Raw genomic sequence first — 6385 nt, forward strand, 5'->3', positions numbered from 1 at the left:
GAGGAAGGAGTCATAAAATCATATAAAAATATAGAAATTTCTTGCTGATTTGATACAAAATACTGATGTTGACAAAGATGACATAAAACTCAAAATATGCTTCTTCAATAAGGAAACAGATGACAAACTAAATAATGAGTCTGTCAGTTTTCACTGGTATCCTGAAATTTTTATAGCTCATACACAGAAAAAGCTTGGTAAAGATTTTCCCAAGGCCTGGCGCGGTGACTCACGCCTGTAATCCCAGCACTTTGGGAGGCCGAGGCGGGTGGATCACGAGGTCAAGAGCTTGAGACCATCCTGGTCAACATGGTGAAACCCCGTCTCTACTAAAAATGCAAAAGTTAGCTGCGCATGGTGGCGCGTGCCTGTAATCCCAGCTACTCAGGCGGCTGAGGCAGGAGAATTGCCTGAACCCAGGAGGCGGAGGTTGCGGTGAGCCGAGATCGCGCCATTGCACTCCAGCCTGGGTAACAAGAGCGAAACTCCGTCTCAAAAAAAAAAAAAAAAAAGATTTTCCCAAATCCAATATCAACCATAAAATATACTATGGTATTAATTATGAATTAAAAAACTGAAATAAACATTTTAAAACAGCAACAATTTTTTAAAAACAAAATTTAATTAGCCATGTTAAAAAAAAACCTAAATTTTAAAAAAGTTCCCCTAGAAAATTATACTATATTATTATCATATGAAGAGGTGATCAGAGAGTGTACAGCCAAAATTATTGGCAAAAAGTTGTATAGCCGTATATGTCAGGCAGTTTGTTAATAAAAAATATTATGGCATTTTCCAGATTTTTGATGTTTGTGAATATAGAATACTTCTTATTTTCCAGAGATGGTCATCACAGCATCTCCTATCCCACATGTTCTTGTTACAAGGTGATTGACACATCTCTCATTGAGAGGTGGAATCTATGTTCCCTCTCTTTGAACCTGAGCAGATGTGACTGTGGCTGAAAGGATGCTGTAGTTGATAGAATAAAGGTCCCTCAAAAATGTCCACAACCAGTTGGGTGCAGTGGCTCATGCCTGTAATCCCAGCACTTTGGGAGGCTGAGGTGGGTAGATCACTTGAGGCCAGGAGTAAAACCCCATCTCTACTAAAAATACAAAGATTAGCCAGGCATGATGGTGCGAGCCTGTAATCCCAGCTACACAGGAGGCTGAGGCAGGAGAATCAGTTGAACCCAGGAGGCAGAGGTTGCAGTGAGCCCAGTTGGTGCACCTGCACTCCAGCCTGGGTGACAGAGTAAGACTGTCTCAAGAAAAAAAATTAAAAAGTCCACATCCCATTCCTCACCACCTGTGAATATGTTATGTAATATAGCAAGACGGAATTAAGGTTGCAAATCTGCTGACCGTTTGTCTTTTTCTTCTTCTTCTTTTTTTGAGACAGGGTCTTTCTCTGTCACCCAGGCTAGACTGCAGTGGCATGAACATGGCTCACTGCAAACTTGACCTGTGCTCAAGTGATCCTCCCACCTCAGCCTCCCAAGTAGCTGAGACTACAGGTGCATGCCACCATGCCTGGCTAATTTTTAAAATTTCTGTAGAGGTAGTGTCTTGCCATGTTGCCCAGGCTGGTCTAGAACTCCTGGACTCAGACGATCCTCCCACCTTGGTTTCCCAAAGTTCAGAGATTACAGGCGTGAGCCACCATGTCCAAACTTTTCTTTTTTAAAAAATATGGAACAGTTTGGCTGGGCGTGGTGGCTCACGCCTATAATCCCAGCACTTTGGGAGGCTGAGGCGGGTGGATTGCCTGAGCTCAGGAGTTTGAGATCCGCCTGGGCAACATGGTAAAACCCTGTCTCTACCAAAATACAAAAAATTAGCTGGGCATGGTGGCGTGCGCCTATAATCCCAGCTACTTGGGAGCCTGAGGCAGGAGAATTGCAAGAACCCGGTAGGCAGAGGTTGTAGTGAGCCAAGATTGAGCTACTGCACTCCAGCTTGGGTGACACAGTGAGCCTCCGTCGTTCAAAAAAAAAAAAAAAAAAAATGGGCCGGGTGTAGTGGTTCATGCCTGTAATCTAAGCACTTTGGAGGCCAAGGCGGGTGGATCACCTGAGGTCGGGAGTTCAAGACCAGCCCGACCAACATGGTGAAACCCCGTCTTAAAAAAAAAAAAAAAAGGAACACTTCACAGATTTGTCTGTCATCCTTGCATGGTGGCCATGCTAAACTTCTGTGTAACATTCCAATATTAATATATGTGGCTTGCGTGCGGTGGCTCACTCCTGGTAATCCCAACACTGTGGGAGGCTGAGGTGGGCAGATCACCTGAGGTCAGGAGTTCAAGACCAGTCTGGCCAACATGGCAAAAATTAGCTGGTTGTGGTGTGCATGGCTATAATCCCAGCTACTTGGGAGGCTGAGGCAGGAGAATCTCTTGAACGCTCAGAGTCAAATAAGCATTGTGTTCTCAGGTTGCAGAGGTAGTTTGCAGAAGGCTAACTTTCTTGCAGGCTAGTAGAACTGGGAGGGGCTAAACTGGCACGCTGGAAATACTGGTCCGCTTGCTGTAGTCTTTCAGACGGTCTCTACAGTGTGGATAATTTCCAAAATTCCAAAGCTGGGCATGTCAGTATCTGGGAGTTGACTGTGTTGTGAATATGGCCAACGCGTGCATAGGTAAACACTCTTCCAAAAACACAGGGCATGCTTTTAGCATTAACAACAAAAGCAACAAAATATCTATGTAGTAAATGGATTATAAAATGTTGATTTCAAATTTGAGACTATCTTGTTCGTGGGAAAATCAGAACGGAGAATATATGAGATGCCACACTGATTTATTCTGCTGATTGCTTGAAGAAAGAGATTAATCATCTGCTATATAAATCATCTCATTCTTCCAGGCTCTGATTTTAAAATGAGCTCTTGGTTGGAAAATCTGCATCACTTCAAGATGGCACCCTATGATATGCTATACCTTCCTTGTTCCTCTCCCTCGGAGAGGCATTCCTGTCTCCATTGCAGGTTCTGCGAAGCAGGGCTTATCTAAGCAGGAAATTTGTAGCTGCAAACCACATTTTTTTTTTTTTTTTTTGAGACAGGCTTTTGCTCGGTTGCCCAGGCTGGAGTGCAGTGACATGATCAAGGCTCACTATAGCCTAAACCTCCCAGGCTCAAGCAATCTTCTTGCCTCCGCCTCCCATGTAGCTGGGACTACAGGTGCATGCTACCACGCCCAGCTAATTTTTAAATTTTTTTTGTAAAGACAAAGTCTCGCTGTGTTGCCCAGGCTGGTCTTCAACTCCTGGGCTCAAGTGATCCTCCCACCTCAGTCTCCCAAAGTGCTGGGATGCCAGATGTGAACCACCATGCTCAGCTCAATGACAGAAAACAACCCAGGCAGGGAGCCAGCAATAGTGACTAGATAGGGAGGGGGAGTATGGCCTCATGTCAGCTTTACATATCCTTATCCTCAGTTTCTTTCCTTTTGGGGCTGCTTTCCACCAGACTTCTTGGATGAGGTTAGGATGATCCCTTCCTTTCCGTTCATGAAGTTACAACCTGGTGAAAAATTCCAACAGCCTGGAAATAAATAGCTAATTGCTTTCACAGATGTTTGTATTCTGTCATCACATATGAAGCAGACCCAACTACCTTTGGTTTTCTGTTTTCCTAGGTTAGAAAGCTGAGGCTCAGCCTGGCGAGGTGGCTCATGCCTGTAATCTCAACACTTTGGGAGTCTGAGGCAGGTGGATCACGAGGTTAGGAGTTCCAGACTCAGCCTGGCCAAGATGGTGAAACCCGTCTCTTAAAAAAAAAAGAAAAGAAAGAAAAAAAGCTGAGGCTGAAGACAATGGGAATTATTCAAGGTATTCAAGGCAGCATCTCTAATGAGTAGGAAAGCTGGGACACAAAGCCATTTTGATCCATGGCCGGTGCTTTTGCCCTACACCTCAGACATACCAGGGTATATTCTGGGACCTTGTTTTATTTGTGTATTTTTGTATCCGTGGTGCCGAGTAGCATGCCTGGCACTTAATGCCTAGTCTTTAAATTTCGATTGAATAAAAAGCTAGGATTTGTTGTCAAAAACCACATCTGTGAGGCTAAAGATGATGTTTGGAAAGTTGTAGCAATTTTGATGCCTCATGAAATCTAAGTCATTTAGGGAAGCACTGCAGCTGTCCCATGGGAGTGCCCTATATTCAAGGTAGAAGCTTAAGTGTGAGTAGGTTTGCAGGACACTTGTCAGGAGTCAGGGATTTACTGAATGTAGGCATTGTTTCTGTGTGGGCACTCCCTGCTTATTACCCATTCTGTGAGCACCTTCTAGTTTCAGTCTCACATGTCACTGAGGACAACGGGCTGCACATGAGGCCTTTATGGGGTTATTGGTGACAGTATCACCCAACCTCACTGCACCCCTATCATGTACTGTGGAAGATCAAGCATCTTAAATTGTCTAGAAGTTCTTGGGGTGGGTGCCAGGTTTCTGATTTCCTTATTTTGTACATGTGCATGCATGATACAGGAAATCTGCCCTCTAGAAAGCTCAGGAAAGGCTAATGGGTAAAGCCTGATTAGCCTAAGGGCAATAATGTCTTTTTTCATAAATAACACTTTCAGCTCCAGCAAGGCAAGCCAAGATGATAAGGACAAATAGAATGAGGAGTTTTTTTTTTTTAATTTTCAAAAAGATATATTAACAAACAAAAAATTCTGCAACATAAACAGAAAACCTGCATAATCCCTCAGCCCATTTCCCAAGAATATCATCATACTTAAAATGAGGTGTTTAAAAAAGAGGATGCTATATTAATAACTACTGGACCAATATTTTTAATGACTGCTTTCCTTTAATTTTAAAGAGACAAGTGGACTAAAGTGGATAAAGGACTCCGTCTTGGACAACCTGATCAGTCCTTTCTTCTGTGCTGAGCAGGGCCTGCCAAGAGCAGGAAATTCAACACCGTATACAAAGCTTTCTTGTCTCTCAGAGAAAGCCATCACTCTGTTCACATCATTCAAGAGGCTGTCTGCAAAAAGACATATAAAATACCAGTTATGAAATATAGAGTACACATTTAGTATAGCTTTGTGACATTTAGTGATCTAAGCAGCAAGATGATTATGTCAAATAAAAGTTATCACTTATTTATGATTAAAAGATCAAATAAGCATGGGATAAAATTATGTAGCCTAAGCAAAGGACAATTTCTAAATCTTTTCATTTTTGTTTTATATACTCTGTTATTTTTAAAGTCTTCTACCACATAAATTTGCATTTCCTCTTTCACATCACTTATTAAATAACATATGTTCTTTTTTTACCTTTGCCTTCTTACTTGAAAAAAATGTTGCCAGTCTCCTTCATGCTTTGCTCACAAACTCTCATTTCTCTGGTGGTGGACAGTTGGTCGAGCTGCTTTCTGTCTGTGGGCTCTCTCTACTCAGCCTTTTGACACTGTACAATGAGCTGTTATCGCTGTAATTTTAATCTTAGCTCTATTCTCCAAGTGAGTTTCATGTTCCTATTATGTTTATCAGCATAGATTTCCAGCAAGATGATTATGTCAAATAAAAGTTATCACTTAAATAACGTTTAAAATATCAAATCGGCATTGGATAAAATTATGTAGCCTGTAAATAATTTAAAAGTAATATGCTAATTTTATCTTATTTTCCAAAACCCTCACCAAGGTCACACCACTCTGAAATAACTGTTAGCTTTTTGGGCTCCCTTCCCCCAGTTGCTCTGTGCTCCAAACAGATGCCTGTGTTTAGTCCGAGCTCATATGCAAAAGAACCTATTTCTAAAATTCATTAGCTGCTTTGCAAAGAACTCTGCCAAAGCTATATTGTATGCCTTCCCATATTTCACAAGTAACAAAATAATTCACAGAAAACATACAGAAGAACAGAAAAGAGAAATTTGTTTCCAGAGGCTGATTATGTAGATTAGAACTCATGAATGCGGTATTTGCTAATTTAGGAGGGAGAAAGTAAACAAACTATAAATGTTCCAGGGGAGTCAACCACATCTCCCAGTGATACTCTGTGTGAAAGTTTCTCTGGCCTAAGGCACCTGGTTGGTTTGTTTTTTGTCCCGTCCCGGGAGAGGTGTCGCCTATAATAACAACCACGCTAATTATAATGAACAATAAATGATAATTTATGGGTTACTAAAGACCAAGCAGCTCTGGGAGTCTTCATTAAAACAACAGCACAACTACAACCTCTGGAGGTACGCTATAATTATTAGATGTTTATGTACCCTTATCAGCGTGCCAAGTTTTTATTAAAAAGTCCCTCCTGAATTGTTTTTAATTATGGAAACATTCCAAGCCACACAAGTAGAATAGTGTAATGAAGCCTCGTGTACCCATCACTCAGCCTCGATCCTCAACTTTTTGCCTAAC

The 6385-nt window shown here is 41.8% G+C and overlaps 1 non-coding gene across 1 annotated transcript; it reads right to left on the reverse strand.

Annotated features, from left to right (window-relative positions):
• Positions 1-2135: 2135 nt before the first annotated feature.
• On the reverse strand, positions 2136-2246 carry LOC116538647. The gene has a single exon (XR_004263726.1). It is a non-coding gene; the product is annotated as a U6 spliceosomal RNA (small nuclear RNA).
• Positions 2247-6385: the final 4139 nt, after the last annotated feature.

This window comes from Sapajus apella, unplaced genomic scaffold (assembly GCF_009761245.1).
Source record: "Sapajus apella isolate SASKATOON/1434 unplaced genomic scaffold, GSC_monkey_1.0 scaffold121, whole genome shotgun sequence".
Classification (NCBI taxonomy): domain Eukaryota; kingdom Metazoa; phylum Chordata; class Mammalia; order Primates; family Cebidae; genus Sapajus; species Sapajus apella.